Source organism: Pholcus phalangioides, unplaced genomic scaffold (assembly GCF_987345545.1).
Source record: "Pholcus phalangioides strain wild (caught in Gottingen) unplaced genomic scaffold, Ppha-v1.0 ptg000004l_1, whole genome shotgun sequence".
Lineage (NCBI taxonomy): Eukaryota > Metazoa > Arthropoda > Arachnida > Araneae > Pholcidae > Pholcus > Pholcus phalangioides.
Genome location: NW_028301597.1, coordinates 17650510 through 17666182, shown reverse-complemented (window position 1 = coordinate 17666182; position 15673 = coordinate 17650510). Strand labels below are relative to the sequence as shown.

Below are 15673 nucleotides of genomic sequence, written 5' to 3'. Positions count from 1 at the left end.
TAAAACGGAACCTGTTATGAGCAAACCAAAAGGAAAAGTGTACCCTCTTATAACGGAAAATTTCCCCCAAACACTGCGAGTGTTTTCATGAGCCAAGGAATCATACAAAATTCTGAAGTGTTCTACCGAATTTTTGTTTTTATAATATTTCCTTGCTAATGTGCATTTCTACATCATCCGCATCCACATTAGCAAATATCGTACTTGATACTGTGATTTTAATGAGCCATATGTTATAAAACAGTTGCTTCTCTCCTGAAACTGAAACAAAACTGTTCGCAAGTTTTCTTTTCTACAAGGGAAAACTGATTCTATTTCCAAATGATATGTAGTACCCACAAAATTGTATGCAAGCTTCTTTCTGTGATCGCAGTACTGAGGATTACATAAACATGGATGACCATGTATAGGTTGAACATCACATGACAGACATCGACACTCTCATTGAAAATTTTAGAGAAATTTGGAATGAAAAGAATGAACATGAGATGAATGTCATAATTTTGGGAGAAAAGTTCAGTGTGAAGTCTTATTTGTAAGATGGTGTCAAAACATTGAAAAAGCTGCAGAATTTTGCTTTGCAGCATAATAATTCAGGCATGTTGAGTATTATTTCTGAAGCAATACTGTTTACTGAAAGTCAGACAGCAAAGGGTGTGAACTGCGTACAGAAAACTCTTATTGACTACTGGGAAAAATAAAAAAAATATTTAAGAATACCGATTTTTAATTTTTTACTCCCTGTTCGGAGATGCGAACAGTTAATTTATGTAATGTACTGCACGTGTACAGTAATGTTAACTAGCTTCTCACTGTGCAGGTCTGGGTTCGAATCCCGGTTCGGGCATGGATGTTGACTAACACTAACAAATTTCCTGGACGGATCATGCTGATCCCTTGGGAATACGTGAGGATCACGCTGTTATTAAAAAAAAAGTAACCGCTTACTTATATACATATTTATATTTATATTTTATTTTGTATATATATATTTATATTTTTATGAATAAATATATCATATCAAGTGATAACTATTTATTTAAAAAATTATAGATTATTTAAATAATGTCCATTATTTTATCTATTTTATTAAATTTAAATTATTTACTTTATTTTCAATCAATTTATTTTATTTTATTCAATTACATACGAGATCGTTACGTAATTTAACTCATTGTGTCAATCGAACCTTTATCAAGCGGAAACCTGTGTTCAACGGGAAAAATCTCGGTCCCTTGTGATTCCGTTAAAGACAGGTTTTACTGTACAACTATTTCGGTAGTAGTTTTTTGGACACATGCATCCTTCGGGAACACTTCCATGTCTCTCCGAGAGATGTGAAGTGGGGTGTGCCCAGTCCTTCAATGTTCAATATACAACTTTTCACATAAAGTATACTTAAACAGAAAAGTTGTATAACGTTAGATATTCTCATAAAAATGGGTTTAGAATGATGTTTACAAAGCCACGGACAATTTATTTGTTTTCGCAGGCTACGGTGTACTACAAATAAATTTGCCATAGGAATTCGAAAGCAATATAACGTTTCGATAAGTTTTTCTTTCTTTTTTTTTTTTTTTTTTTGCTCCTAGAAATCTTTCAACACCCGTGTACTATATATATATATATTTGGAGAGAAAGAGAGAGGAAAACACACATTTCTGAAATGAAACGGTAAAATTGAAGCTTCATATTGACTTCCCCTTGTGAAATGAATTTCGATCACTCACATGAGAATCGAAAGGAAGTTGTTGGCTGGGTAGAACATATTTTCGTGAATCTTGACGTCGATCTTGAAGAGCAGGAAAAGTGCTTAGCAATTGGATAGAAAAAAAGATGCTTCAACTTTTTTTTTTCTACGTATGTTTCAAATAGAAAAACGTGGCTTCTCTTTTCTACGAAATGATCGAAATTCAATCACATAAGGACATACACACACAGAAGAAAAGTATCCTGTAGTTTCATGGATTGAAACATATTTCACTTCCTTACGGAGAATTTCAAATGTTTGCGTTGCAATTTTATCTTGGCTTCGATCTATTTTTTGAGATAAACGTAGTCTAAACTTAGGTAATAATCATTTCTTCCCTACTTCTTCCAGCTATTAAATTTCTATTTTCATTTTGTACATTGAATTCTGGATGATTAGTTGAATTGACGCAAGTGGATAGACCTCTTGAGTGATACATAAAAGATTCAATGGGATAATTTAGTGAAAAAATGCAATACGGGTATATATATGCAAACACTTTTTTTACTTATAAATAAAATTCCCTTTTTCTTTCGAATTATTATTTATAATTCACCTACAATATTCGAAAGTTCGGATATCACAGCACGATAATAAGCGATCGATCAGTTCTTCGTTTTCCTCTAAATTCCCTGACCGCTTTGTCCTAAAATCCATATCGACCGACGCGTTTTGCCATGAATAATGGACTGAAAAATCCAAATCTGGCATCACCGGAGATCTGAAGCTACGGTCATTTTACAATTACTAATAAAAATTAAAAGAAAATTATTTCTTCTTTTTAGGTTGAAATAGCCGCTCTTATTATAATCACGAAATGTTATCACTCTGTATCGCTCTCGCTAAGTGTGAAAAAGAGCAATATCATAACATGGTGAAAAATGCTTTTATAGTTATCAGGGCTTCGGTCTATGTTATAATTTTTTTTTTGTTTGTTTTCGTCGAAATTTTCTTTTCTTCTTGCATATTTTGAAACTAAGATTGAACCTGACTCATTTTTCCCCCATAAGTTGTCGTTATCAACCTGCCAGACTATGTAGAAAATCAAAAGGCTTTTTTGTTGATAAAAATTTTAACACTCGGTTCACAATATCCTAATTGGGCCGTAATAGCCGCTATGATACATGTACGTGTAGCGTTGTTTCGCACTGGCTTTCCTTCAGTGAAGGCATGTGAAAAGTATAAAAAAATTCCCGTCTTCAGATCATGGTGTTTCTTTCAACTCACCACATTTACAGTTCCTCAGCTTTCACAAGGGAATCTATGGAATCTAGATACATTATAAAAAGCATCGCGATTCATGTGATGCACATTACACAGTTTCATTCAAACTTCCCACAAATCTAAATATAAAAAAAAAGATTCTAGCTTTCAAAGGAAAAAAATCTCGTTTTAGAACAAATAAAAACAAATACGATCTAACATTTTGCAACCAGTTGTGTGGAAAAGAAAAAGAGAATTTTCTTACGTCTCGTTCGACCGAATAGGATATAATAGTCATTGTATTTACAATTGCGATTTTTTCCGATATAGTTATTGTTATCAGAAACTCTGAGTCCCGATGTGATAACATTCGCGGCGTGCACTGTGTATCTTATTTTTTCTGCATCCCTCACAAGATTTTTTCAAAGATATCGACGTATCAGCAATTTTGTCTGATATGTTTATCTTGGAAAATCTTCATCGTTTTATGAATGGAATTCTAATCTGTGTGTTCGAGCCAAAAGTAAATCTGATTAACGATAGTAACGTACGATGTATAAAGCATTAGCTAATGAAGTTAGAAGCATCTAGAATAAAAACACATATTTTTTTCCGTAGCATAGCGCTGACATACATACACACGATTTGTTTTCGTCCCTTGGGATATAGTCTACCCGTGTTAATACAGAATAATTCAAACATCCTTAATGAACTAGGAACATAAACCGCCCTATGAGGGATCTACATAGTGAGAAAACTAACAAAACAGAAACTCGGGTAAAATATTTCTCATTGGAATTCCAAATGAGTGTTTAGATCACAAAGAAAAATATGCGTAAATATTTGTTCTACAAGAGTGAAATATCGGAAAAAATATTTTCACTAAGCGAATATTATTTCATACTCTTCTAAGTGATGTTCATAATTACCAAGTTATTTATCATAGCTGTTGATTAGTATATTCGGAGATATATTAATGATTACGGTAACAGTAAATAAAGATCATAAGTAACGATCGACAGTAATAATATTTAATTGATGAAATTTGGTAATAAATTGTCCTTCCTATTAATATTTATAAAGTAAAAAAAAATAAGTACGGTAATTAAACTTAATACTGTAAAAAATATTATTAATGTTAAAACAGAATCATGACTATAGAAAAATTCAAGAATATAATTATAACAGCATCTGCTTATGATACTACGACAATTTTCTTCTTTTCTTCATACAACCCGCGGTGGCGTATTGTCTGTAGATGATTGCTGCAGACAATGCACAACACCACGGGTTATGCGAAGGTATTGCTGTTTGATCCGCAGATTGCTGTTTGAAAAAAAAAGTAATTTCATCGTATAACTCAGTCTACAATGGTGTATAATCTGCACGTAAAAATTTCATTCACTGATGGTGGGAATATACGAGGGAAATTAAGGAATATAAAAGGTTGAATATGCATTGTTTTTTTTCGTAAAAAAGTTTAAAAAAAAGTTTTAAAATATTGATTTTCCTACTCGTATCCATATTCTATCTATAAATTTAAAAAAAATTGGTTTTATATTCCAAAAAGGCGCAGCGGTGTATACTTTGCATACCGATGTCTATTTTAGGCATAAATTTACAGGGAAATACTGTAATTGCTGTGATTAGAAAAATTTGCAACCTTTGCGTAACACATTATTTGTGATGCGTCATCGAGTTTGCATCATGCGATCGCAGCAAATCACCATCGGAAAGTTTGTCACTTTCACATGGTTGGAAAAGAAAGACTACACTATATTTTAGTGGACGTCACACTGATAGATTGAACAGTATTTGCTTAGTTCCATGTAAGATTAGAAAGATATATAGACGGAAGTGTGCAACACACACACACACACCGTCAAATTCAAAAATGTTTACTTTGGAAGTTCGAATCGGGTTGTAATGCAGTAAAGAACACTGTGCAATGTTAGCCTTGAGCACTACGACCAGATAAATAAGAAATATCGCCCGGGTTGATAATATGTCGTTAATCATCGAAGATTTTAGCATCGATATTTTTCGAAGTTTTCAACCCAACAATAGATACAAATACAACGATTATCACTCGGAAATTTATTTTGATATTATTCAATATTTGATTATAGAAGATCAGAATTTAAATATCCATGTCAGTCTGTATATATATAATTGAGCTGTATATAGTATCATTAAAACTCCATGAAAGATTATTTATATATATAAAATTGATTTTCTGTGTGTGTGTGTGTGTGTGTGTGTGTGTGTGTGTGTGTGTGTGTGTGTGTGTGTGTGTGTGTGTGTGTGCATGTTCTCAATAGAAATCGACAATTTTAGATGAATCGTCGCCAAATTTTGCGTATACACCAAACGGGACCCAACTTGAACGATAGGCTACTTTAAAAGGTCGTCAGAGCAGAGCAAATGCCCGAAATGGGGGGGGGGGAGGAGTCGTGCAACAATGATCTCTGGGTATCACTTTCGAAATGTTTATTTTGGTTACCGTTGTTTCCCTAGCAATGCGTTTTGGCCATGTATACATGCCTTTACAATGGTTTGTCACTTCTTCAATGCTGCCGGTAATGTACTATAGTTTATGATTTTATAAAGGTTTGTCATTTTTTCAATCCTCCCACACAGTAATTGAAGAAATCCTGGGCAGCGCCTGGTATTTTTTATAGCTAGTTATATATATTCTCGCACAGATAATTACAGTACACCTCACCTACCAGTGAGTGGCGTGGTGACAAGATGCTCGTCTACCACCATGAAGGTTGCCGTCAGGTGCCAGGTTCGAACAGGAAGCAGAATATCGACATCGAGATATTTTACCCTAACGAGCTTGAGGTGACTACCGACAGATGGAAACCTTCATTTCTATCCGAACTCGTTAGTGGCAGTAAATTGCAATATAGCTATATGGCCGGAGTTGGGGTGTGGTGAAGCAAATAATTACAGTTATTTGTATCTCTCCTCTTTCTCAAACCAGTGTAGCTCGTCACACTCATAATCTCAACAAGAATAACACTATGAAGTGTGTAAATTACTGAATTATTTGCTTTTTCTTACTCATCTCAATATATTGTGTGAGAATTTTTTTTTCATTATAAATATATATTAGGTGTTAAAACATAAATTAATTAAATCCGGTCTCAAACCGGAGATGCATCTAAACATTAGTAAAAGCACATTTAACATTCCATTTTCATTTCTCAAGTTTCACAGATATCTTCATGAGAATATAAACTATCAATTCTGGTTGATAAAATGATAAGTGTAGAGGAAAAGAAAACAATCCGAATCAATTCCCATACCGAAGGCTAATTGGAGGATAAATTTTTATCAGGCGTTGAAGAGAAAATCCGTTGCGTATTTGTCTTTTCATTTTACTATTATCATTATTCGGCAATAAATATTGCCATCGTATCTTGATTTTTCTTTAGTGCTCGAAACGTAATCCTTCGTTTTCCCAGTAAATGCGTACAATTTTATAACGATATCAATCGAGATTTCGATGTGAAATCCCCTTGTCCACTTTTTTTGTTTCAGAAGAGAAATGAAAATGCAATTAAAGGAAACTTTTGTAGAAAAGAAATGTTTCATTGCCGTTCTTTTCTTTTTTTTCGTTCCCCCTTTCTTATTTCTCGTTCTTTTCTTTTGCATCAGGTTCGGTAACGGAAAGGAAAAGTAAAGAAGGAAGATAAGAATGAAAGGAAAGGAGATGAAGGAAGGGACAAAAGTATGTTCAGAAAATTCCGTGACCTACATTTCAGTAGTGGGAGAAGATGGTGTAAACACACGCCGCTGCGTCGAGGTCTCAGAGTTGGTCGATATTTTCACTTCTCCACTTCCTATAAGTCCCTCCCTTTGCCCCTTGTGTTCTTACTACCCAGTCAAATGAAATTGTCTCTCTCTACCCTTTTTCCACCGTGCCATTGTGGGTCATTTCTATTGCACGTTTTCTCAATGAAAAGTTGACTAAAAAACATTTTTTTCCCTCTACACGTATTCATTTTTTGGTATGCGAAGGGTCCCATATTTGCGTTCATTTAGTTAATGAACTTGTTGTGAAACGCGTGGGATGCTACTCTGCCTTCGGATTCCAGTTTCCTTGTTTGAGATTAATTTCTTACGCTGCGATAGTAATTATTTGCGTCAGTCACTGGTTTATATTTGAAAAAAGAGGGAAGAATATTTTGAAAATATGTTAATCACATTTACATAGTTTTTTTGTATTCTTGCTCCTGTTGCGTCACATTCTCGACACCTTTTTTTTTTTTGGTTGTTAATGAACTGAGCTTACAGAAGTTTATATATGGTCACATTCCCCGGCGTGATGGTGTCCATCTTCTGGTGATTATGATTATTTATTGTGAGTGGTTTAGCGTAGGTTTGCATTCAGTGTTCTGTTACTTTTGGTGTTCGCAAGTCCATAGTATCAGAAGCTTGAAGATTTGTCTTTGGTATTTTAATATAAGTATTTGTATAGGGGAAATATTCGTATTTGTTAAGGTTGCGTGGAACAGTCTCGAAACTATTAGGGGTACCATGCACCTAAAACATTGGAAACCTCTAATATAGATTATAAAAAACATTTTTCGTATTTGATATTTTTCGGCATTTTACCTTTTGTGTTTGCATTTGTATCAGTAGATGGCTTCATGATAGCCTGGTCGAATTACCTTTTATCACGTTGTACATGTATGCAGTGTCCGAGTGGTGGCAGTGGTAAGATGCTCGTCTACCACATGAAAGTTGCCGTCGAGTTCGCAAGTTCGATCCTGGAGAAAGAACGTAGGTAACAGGTTCTTCCCGATAGATGGCACCTTCATTTCCGACCCAACTAGATTGGTAGTAAATTGCCGTATATAGTATAATACGCACATTATACGAGTAAAATTTTTTCACCTTGACGAACTTAATTAAGCTCAACTTAATTGAACTCATTATTTATGTCTCGTTTTGACATAATACTGTAAGCAAAAAAAAGCTGTTTTTATGGTGTTGAAAAGAAGAAGAAAGAAAAGAAACTAAACCCAGTAACTTAAAACAATCTCATAAACTATATGGAGTAGACATCTATACAGGTTAACAAGGAAAGTCCCTAGGCCACATTTTACTGACGAACCATTCATCCTAGAGACATACTTCCAACTAAAAAAAGTTTCTAAATAGCGTATAGAGCTCAGACACGTCATTCGTATTGCAAAGGGGTGCATATTATATTAAAATACAGATATTAACTTTTTATACGTGTCCTCCAAAGAGCAATTAAAAAGTTGTTGCTTGGTTAAAATACGGTATTGGGCAAAAATTGGGTAAGATTCGCAAAAAACTAAAGGATAGCGACTTTTTTCCTTTATTTGTGATGTTCATTCCCAATTTTACTCGATGTAAAATCATTTCCCAAATACCTCGCTGAATATTGCACTTGCAATGGTGCAATTTTTTTGTCCTCAGAAGAAACAGGGCAAGAACTTTCTAATTGGGTTTCTGAGGACAGGGTGCTCGTAGTTTCTGTATTTTAATAACCATGCAACCAACCCCCTTGCAATATGAGTGAAAGTCACCCAGGGACTTTCTATCCTGTATATTGATCAGACATACAGTAAAACCTCGATAAGTCGTCACCTCAAGTTATCGAAAAACTATGACAATAGTTTAACTAATTCTTCAATAGTAGTTCATGATACAACTACCAAGTAATCTGGAACATTTTTGACTTTGTGGAGGGGCCCTGGGCAGGGAAAAGTAAACAGAAGACCTCAACTTGGGAAAGAATGACTGATTTTTTTCAACAAAGATATTTTGTTTAAATTTCAAGCCCTAAATTAGTCCATGTTTTCTATGATAATTTATTATCCGTAGCCGTTGCACTTTGACTTTAACTTAATTTGATTCCTCGATTTACATAATTTTTTATCTCCTTGCACTATATGTAATCTTTGACGTATCAATAAATTTTTGTTTTGCCGGAGATGCCCTGGTCCCCAAACTTTTTCATAGTGACGAGTTAACCGTAATTAGCGACGAGTAAACATTGTTGTCTATGAGAGCTGGAAGGGCCTGAAGAAAAATGACGACTTAACCGGAGTGACGACTTAACAAGGTTTTACTGTATTTGGGTAAATAAGTTGATATCATTAGTCTACACTCCACTTATCGTTCTCATTCCCAACTCCGTTCAAAAATTTCTGCTCTCAATACTTAATTGCTTTTTTATTACTTGTTCAAGCCTGGACAATTTTCAAAGTGAATTAAAACGGAAATTGAAGACGTATGTCATCGAAAAATAAAAAAAAGTTGCAACAGCCACAAAAATATCAATTTAATTCAATTATTATCGCTTTTTATGAGTCGCAGAAATTTTTGAATCGCAAGATTAAAAACCACTGAATTAGAACAACGTTGAATTCCATATTTACCTTAACAGCTATTTTCATTGGAGTGCTAAATTTGAATAGTTTTACATATTTTTATGCACAGTTGACTTTTAATAAAATAATTTGTGTAAGAATTTCTTAAAATTTTAATATTTATTTTATGTGAAAAATCATGTATTTCATGTGTAAACTGGTAATTGTGCAGACAAAAAATAGAGCAAGCAGACAGACCTTCAATACGGTGCTTACAAAAACACGAAATTGCAAGCATCTGTCATTTCCAATGGGGGAATACAGATAGCAGTATTTTTCAAACAAAACACATGATTTTGACGTCATAGGGTCACATAATATGTGCCATAAAACTTTCTGGCACTCACCGATTTGTTATAAATTCACCAGAAGACTGTTTACGAGAGTTGAATGTACTTTTTATAGGTATGGTAAAATTGTGTAAGGGTGCGCAATGCATAAAATGCATAGGGGAGTTTCTTATGAGGTGCGTGTGTGGTTTGGTGGTAGTCGTAGTAATTGAGCAGTACATATTAAGCATACTGTATATTTTCGGTTGACTGAGACTGCGTTGAAACATTTGCTCGTGAACTTCCATTACTGCCTGTTCTCAGATAATTGAATACTCTCGTCCAACATTTCAGCGTTAGTTGTTCAAGTCACTGAGACGCACGTTCGACGTGAAATCTCCACACAATATTGCTAACATAGATGTCGGAATTACCGAGGAGAAGCTTTAATTAGTGTCCTTTTCAGAGAGGGTGAGTATTTTGCATCTGTGTAGTTTAACTTCGTGTTGACAAGCGAGGTTGGTCTCTGCCTGCACTTTACGCTATTCCAGAACCTACTGGACTTACGCAGGTGACGTGCAGGGATTTGCAAACGTACGAATTACTACCTCATTCTACCACTTGCAATAACTTGTTTCTCCTCGTGTTCTCGCAAAATGAATTTTCTCGTTCAAGTGTTCAGGAAGCACTGCTGTGATAAAATTACATAGCTATTGTTATAACAATGGCGATGTAATTAAGTAGCGGCGCATCAAATCTTCTATACGAAGTCCTAGGTAATTTAAACCCGGCTTTTGTGAAACCGAATATTATGTTCCGAGTACAAAAGATTTCAACTGAAAATATTTAATCAAAGTTTGAAAATAAAAACTTATACGTATTTATTTCATATGAAAATAAAGTCTTCTGTTATTAAAAAAATTTTAATTACCTGAATAAATAAAAATTCGCAGATGATGATGGATCTTGATTAATAAGCGTTTATCTCTAAAATCACAATAGTAATACTTATAGAACGTTCGGATAATATAAGAAATATCACTTTTATTATTATTTTTTTCGATTATTCCAATTCGAAACATTGTGGAAACCTGAAACCTGTATTTCTATAAAAACTAGTTACTTGTTTTTGCATTGACAAGCATATCGTATTTACAGATATAAATTTGTATTTACTTTTAAATAAACTAACAAAAAAAGCATTCAAAAATATATCATTTTCGTGGGGTAATATGGAATAGCCAGATAATAAGGATTAGGGGTTTCAAAACGGAGAAAAAGTAATTCGAACTAATCAAAAACGAGATTTAATGAGTTTATGACAATGAAAAACCACGTTTCATCATTTGCTTTTGAAATTGATGCGGCGGCGGTGTCATAGCCTGTTTAATAGTGTAATAAATGCAATGTTCTTATTCTGCCTTAAAACAGTCAAGGTGGACTTACAGAGAGCAGGATCCACATTATTTCTCGAGCCTTTCCTCTTCTATTTTACGAACATTTCTATCTCGAAGAGATATTCTACCCCAACTCAGATAATTTTTATAATATTCCATATTGCCTGACACACCATCTGTGAAAAATAGCGTTCAAATTAATTGGGAGAATAGCTAGCTAAAAATGAGCAGAGCACAATGAAATACAACACTTTGATGTACATTACGCTCAGTTTTAAAATATTGGCCACATTTCCAATAATTGACAAAAACTTTTGTGAACTTGCCTATGTAAATTTCTGGAGATCGAAAAACAAATATTATCCTATAGCAACCGTCCTGATGGTGACAACCGAGCGTCACAGACTCTATAGCATCATGGGGCATTTAGAAATCGTTTATCACTTGTAGGTCATACCTTCCTGGAGGTAGAGATAACCTGGTGTTCTATAATACTCGATTATTACATATTACCCAAGTGTACTATATATCAACACCTCATTTTATCCTGTACTAATAAATAATAATTATAATGGATATAGAACATCAAGTGCTAAAGTGTTTTTAGAGGTTTGTTGGTCTAAATACCCCTTTGGAAAACAAAAAATAAATTCAAAAATAAGTAACGTGAAGTAAACTAATTTTTAAAACATTATTTATATATGATAGTGTGAATAGACAATTTTATAAAGAAAATTATTTGGATACATCGAAGTTCTTCATTAGAAATATGATCAATTGACTTATACTGCAATCTCTGAGCATAATGTATGCATATTTAATTTATTTATTTTATTTATATTTTATTTTATTTATATTTTATTTATATTTTATTTACATTTTATTTTATTTATATTTTATTTATATTTTATTTATATTTTATTTATATTTTATTTATATTTTATTTTATTTATATTTTATTTTTTTATATTCAAGTGCATTTTTAATTGGATTTCTGTATTTTTGAAATATATGACATCCATATTTTTACGGGCATCTTTTTCTCAGCCACTTCGTTGAGCATTTTGCCTGTTGTGGCGTTGTATTTGTATTTGTATAGAATGCTCACCAATCGGTGTCGTTGTTTTTTTTTTGAAGTAAGTTGGGTATTTTTTGTTTTCAATTCATGAAATAAATTTTAAAAAATCATTGAAGTATGAAAGGAAGGAAAAATATTAGTCTATTTGTTGTGTAGTAAAATAACTCATTTTATTTTTGTAGTTTTGGTTACGAACATAAACACAAATACAGTCGGCTTATAAAAGTCCGCTTAATCTGATATGAACGATTCCAGCGTACAATACCCGATCAAGCGCGGTATCCGATTATGCGGGAACAATTCAATCGCAAATTTTCAGCGTTAGTATAATTTGTATATTGAAAACTGACGAAGGATTAATATCAATAAAGCTTCTCGAATAAATCAGACATCAAAAATGAAATGAAAATCATATTTAATTGGAATGATCACAATACCAAAGATTTTATTTTTTATTAAGAAATTTAGCACCCTCTATTGGCTCAATAAAGAATAAAAACAAAATAATTAAATGTACGTATTGAAGTCAACTTAAATATACTTGGAGGCCAGTACCTACTCTCAAATATTTCTTTTAAATCTTAGTAACATATTTTCTATTAATTCCGAATGTTCCTTTCAATAAATACCTTATGCGTATAGTGGTGATCTGTACTAACAGTTGACGTGTGAAGCGTAATACGCTTGGAAGAGCCATTGAAATTATTATATTAAGCGAGAACTTTTAACATTGTTTCTATGGGGGAAATTTAATGCAGGAGGATTTATCCGTTTGATCGGCATATCTGATTAATCGGGGTAGACTGTATTTCAAACACCGATGAGATTATTTACTAAACTTCTGTTGCCGTTATAAAGGCAACAGTTATAACTACTGTTGACATATACTGTTACTTCAATCGAAAAATCAATGGAATGAATCAAAGTAACATAAAAAAATAATAATAACAACGGTTATATTCACGAAAAATTAAAGACGTTTATATAATCAAAGATTAATTTCATAAAATTATTCAACATTCATTGTAATTTTTGATTCAAGAAACAATCATAAATAATTTAATTTTTAATTTCAGGAAATTTTTATGAATAACTTTTTCTTTCTGATTAAAAGGCTATTTTGGCAAAAGTTTAAAAAAAAAATCCTGCACATTCACGGACAGTCTATTTTCAAGAGTAACACCAATATTTACCGTTAAGCAAGCCCCGTATTGTTATTAAATGAATTGTACTTTATTAATTATAAAATAATTAAAACAAATAATGAAACTACACTTTTTTTACATCATTTGGTATATAATTTTCGTTGAAAAATTACATCAACGCTTTCATAACTTTTTTTTAAAAGCTGTCCAAAATTGATAAAATTATATTTTTCAAGACCTGATTAATGCTGAATGATAAATACACAGTTACGTTTGCTGAATAACAATGAACAGAAGTGTATTCACATTCTCAATAGCAGAGAGAGTCTACTATACAAAAAATTGCGTTAGCTTTCTGTTGCCTATATTAAGAAAAAATTATGAAGATGTACGCATGTGCGCCTTTAGTTGATTTCAGTGCTCTTTGAAAGATACATAAATGCAAAATCTGATATCTTAAAATATTCATTTTGTCAATTCCTTCTATAGTATTTGATATCGTGTATTTTTCGTTGTCAAATGTCAGATTAAAAACTTTTACATTTCCTTGTATTTATTATTTACTTTTTATGAAGAGATCCTTGAATTGATAAAAATTTTATCAATACAAGGAAAACATTTGTTGCTTCTTTTACTGTCCGTTGGGGGAAAAAATCAAACCCTTTTGAAATATATGTCATTTATGTGAGTACATGAAAAAATTGAATTTTTCAGACTATACTTCATTATAAATCCAAAAACTTAATCTGGGAAAAATATACCAAAAACACGTGAATCGAAAATGAAATGTTTTCTACTATATCTCAACAAACTTCCCAAAAAATTTTACTTAAAACTAGCTGTTTTTGTTTTCAAAATTAAGATCATATTATGTTTGGCAATATTTTTAGCTCTTCTGAATTATGAACAAAGCAATTAATATCATATGCATGCAACATTTACTTATCTGAACAGGAAATATCAAAAGGTTTTTTTTTACCTAAAACAAAGGTTGAAAACACATACATTTATGTGACAAAAAAATATCGTTTGGAAGAGAAAATAAAATATTGCTTGAATCTCCAAATTTCTTTACAATATAGTTTGGGAACGTTGTGTTAAATTAAATAACATCACGACATCTTCCAAATTTCCAATAAAAAATATATCCCATATGCGACCCACAAATATTGAACATTTATTTATAATTCGTTCCAGGCAAAACTGTTTTTTTTTTTAATGTTATTCTTCGAAATGGTGAATACGTGCGTGAATGAATGAGCGTAAAAATGTATCGATGTGTATGTTCATCGATCGCTACCGAGAAGATTCCGATTCACCTTGAATGTTGAATCTAGGAAATATTGAAGCTGAATGCTTTAGTCTAATTTTTATGTAGATTTATTTTTGTGCGGAAGGATTTATGAGAGCTTTATCGTTCCTCCTTGGAACATGTGTGACCCACATACGAGTAACTTTCTAAATATCACGGGATGTCGTTGGCAAGGCAACGGAACCACTACCAGCTGCATCATCATCACCTTCTCTTCCTCTGGAAAGAGCAACTCGCCCAGAGAAGATTAGGGGATGCCCGAGATCAATACAATATATAAAGCGAACAAAAAACCCACCACGGCCATCGAGATACTTTCCCCAACAAAACATACGTTTTTTTTCACCGAATTTCTTACATGTTTTTCATACGCTTTCCTTATATCTTAGCAATGCGTATACGGAAAGTGTAAAAAATATACAGTATCGAACTTATTAAAGAAAGATGTAAATAGTGGCTTACCTCGAAATCTCAGCTTTTCGTTGGCATCGACGTGCGTTTCTGTTGACAGTTTCTGGGTATCTCTTGCGCATGCGTGGGGACCTGAGGCGCAGTGAAGTGGCTCGGCTATTCGTGAAACGTTATTCAGCGAAACGAGCTCGTTTGTTACTTTTATTTCGTTCCTTATGATTGAAATCCCCCGAGAAATATTTCTTTTCTCATCATAACATTTTTTCCTCATCACACATCAAAATACAAACAAGCGATGGCATTTATCTGATAAATATTTGCATTAGCTGATTAACTTTCTCGAGAAAAATCATTGGTGGAGCGTATATCAATCACCAAAACTCATCGATTCCATTTTGAAATTCAAATATTCAGCATATATAAAATTCATGGTATACATGGTAAAATGCACACACATCGACACACAGAGTTGAAAATGTATCTTATGGAACAAATGAATCCGGATATTATGCATAATATCTCAAAGAAAAAGGTATATATACAACAATTATACGCATTATATATTTATACTTGAATATCCTATATTTGATTTGCAATCAAATGCATATAAATATATAATCATTTCCACTCAATACCAACATCATTACGTTATAATATCGGCTGATAAAATGTTAGAATATGTATGATATTTC

At 32.8% G+C, this 15673-nt stretch overlaps 1 protein-coding gene across 1 annotated transcript in view; it reads right to left on the bottom strand.

The window, feature by feature from the left end:
• Positions 1 to 15087, bottom strand: part of LOC149086628 (sodium/potassium-transporting ATPase subunit beta-2-like) — an 88164-nt gene extending 73077 nt beyond the window's left edge. The window contains exon 1 of the mRNA XM_089231018.1: positions 15033 to 15087. The gene's annotated coding sequence lies outside the window, so the exon portion shown is untranslated. The remainder of the gene's footprint in view (positions 1 to 15032) is intronic.
• Positions 15088 to 15673: the final 586 nt, after the last annotated feature.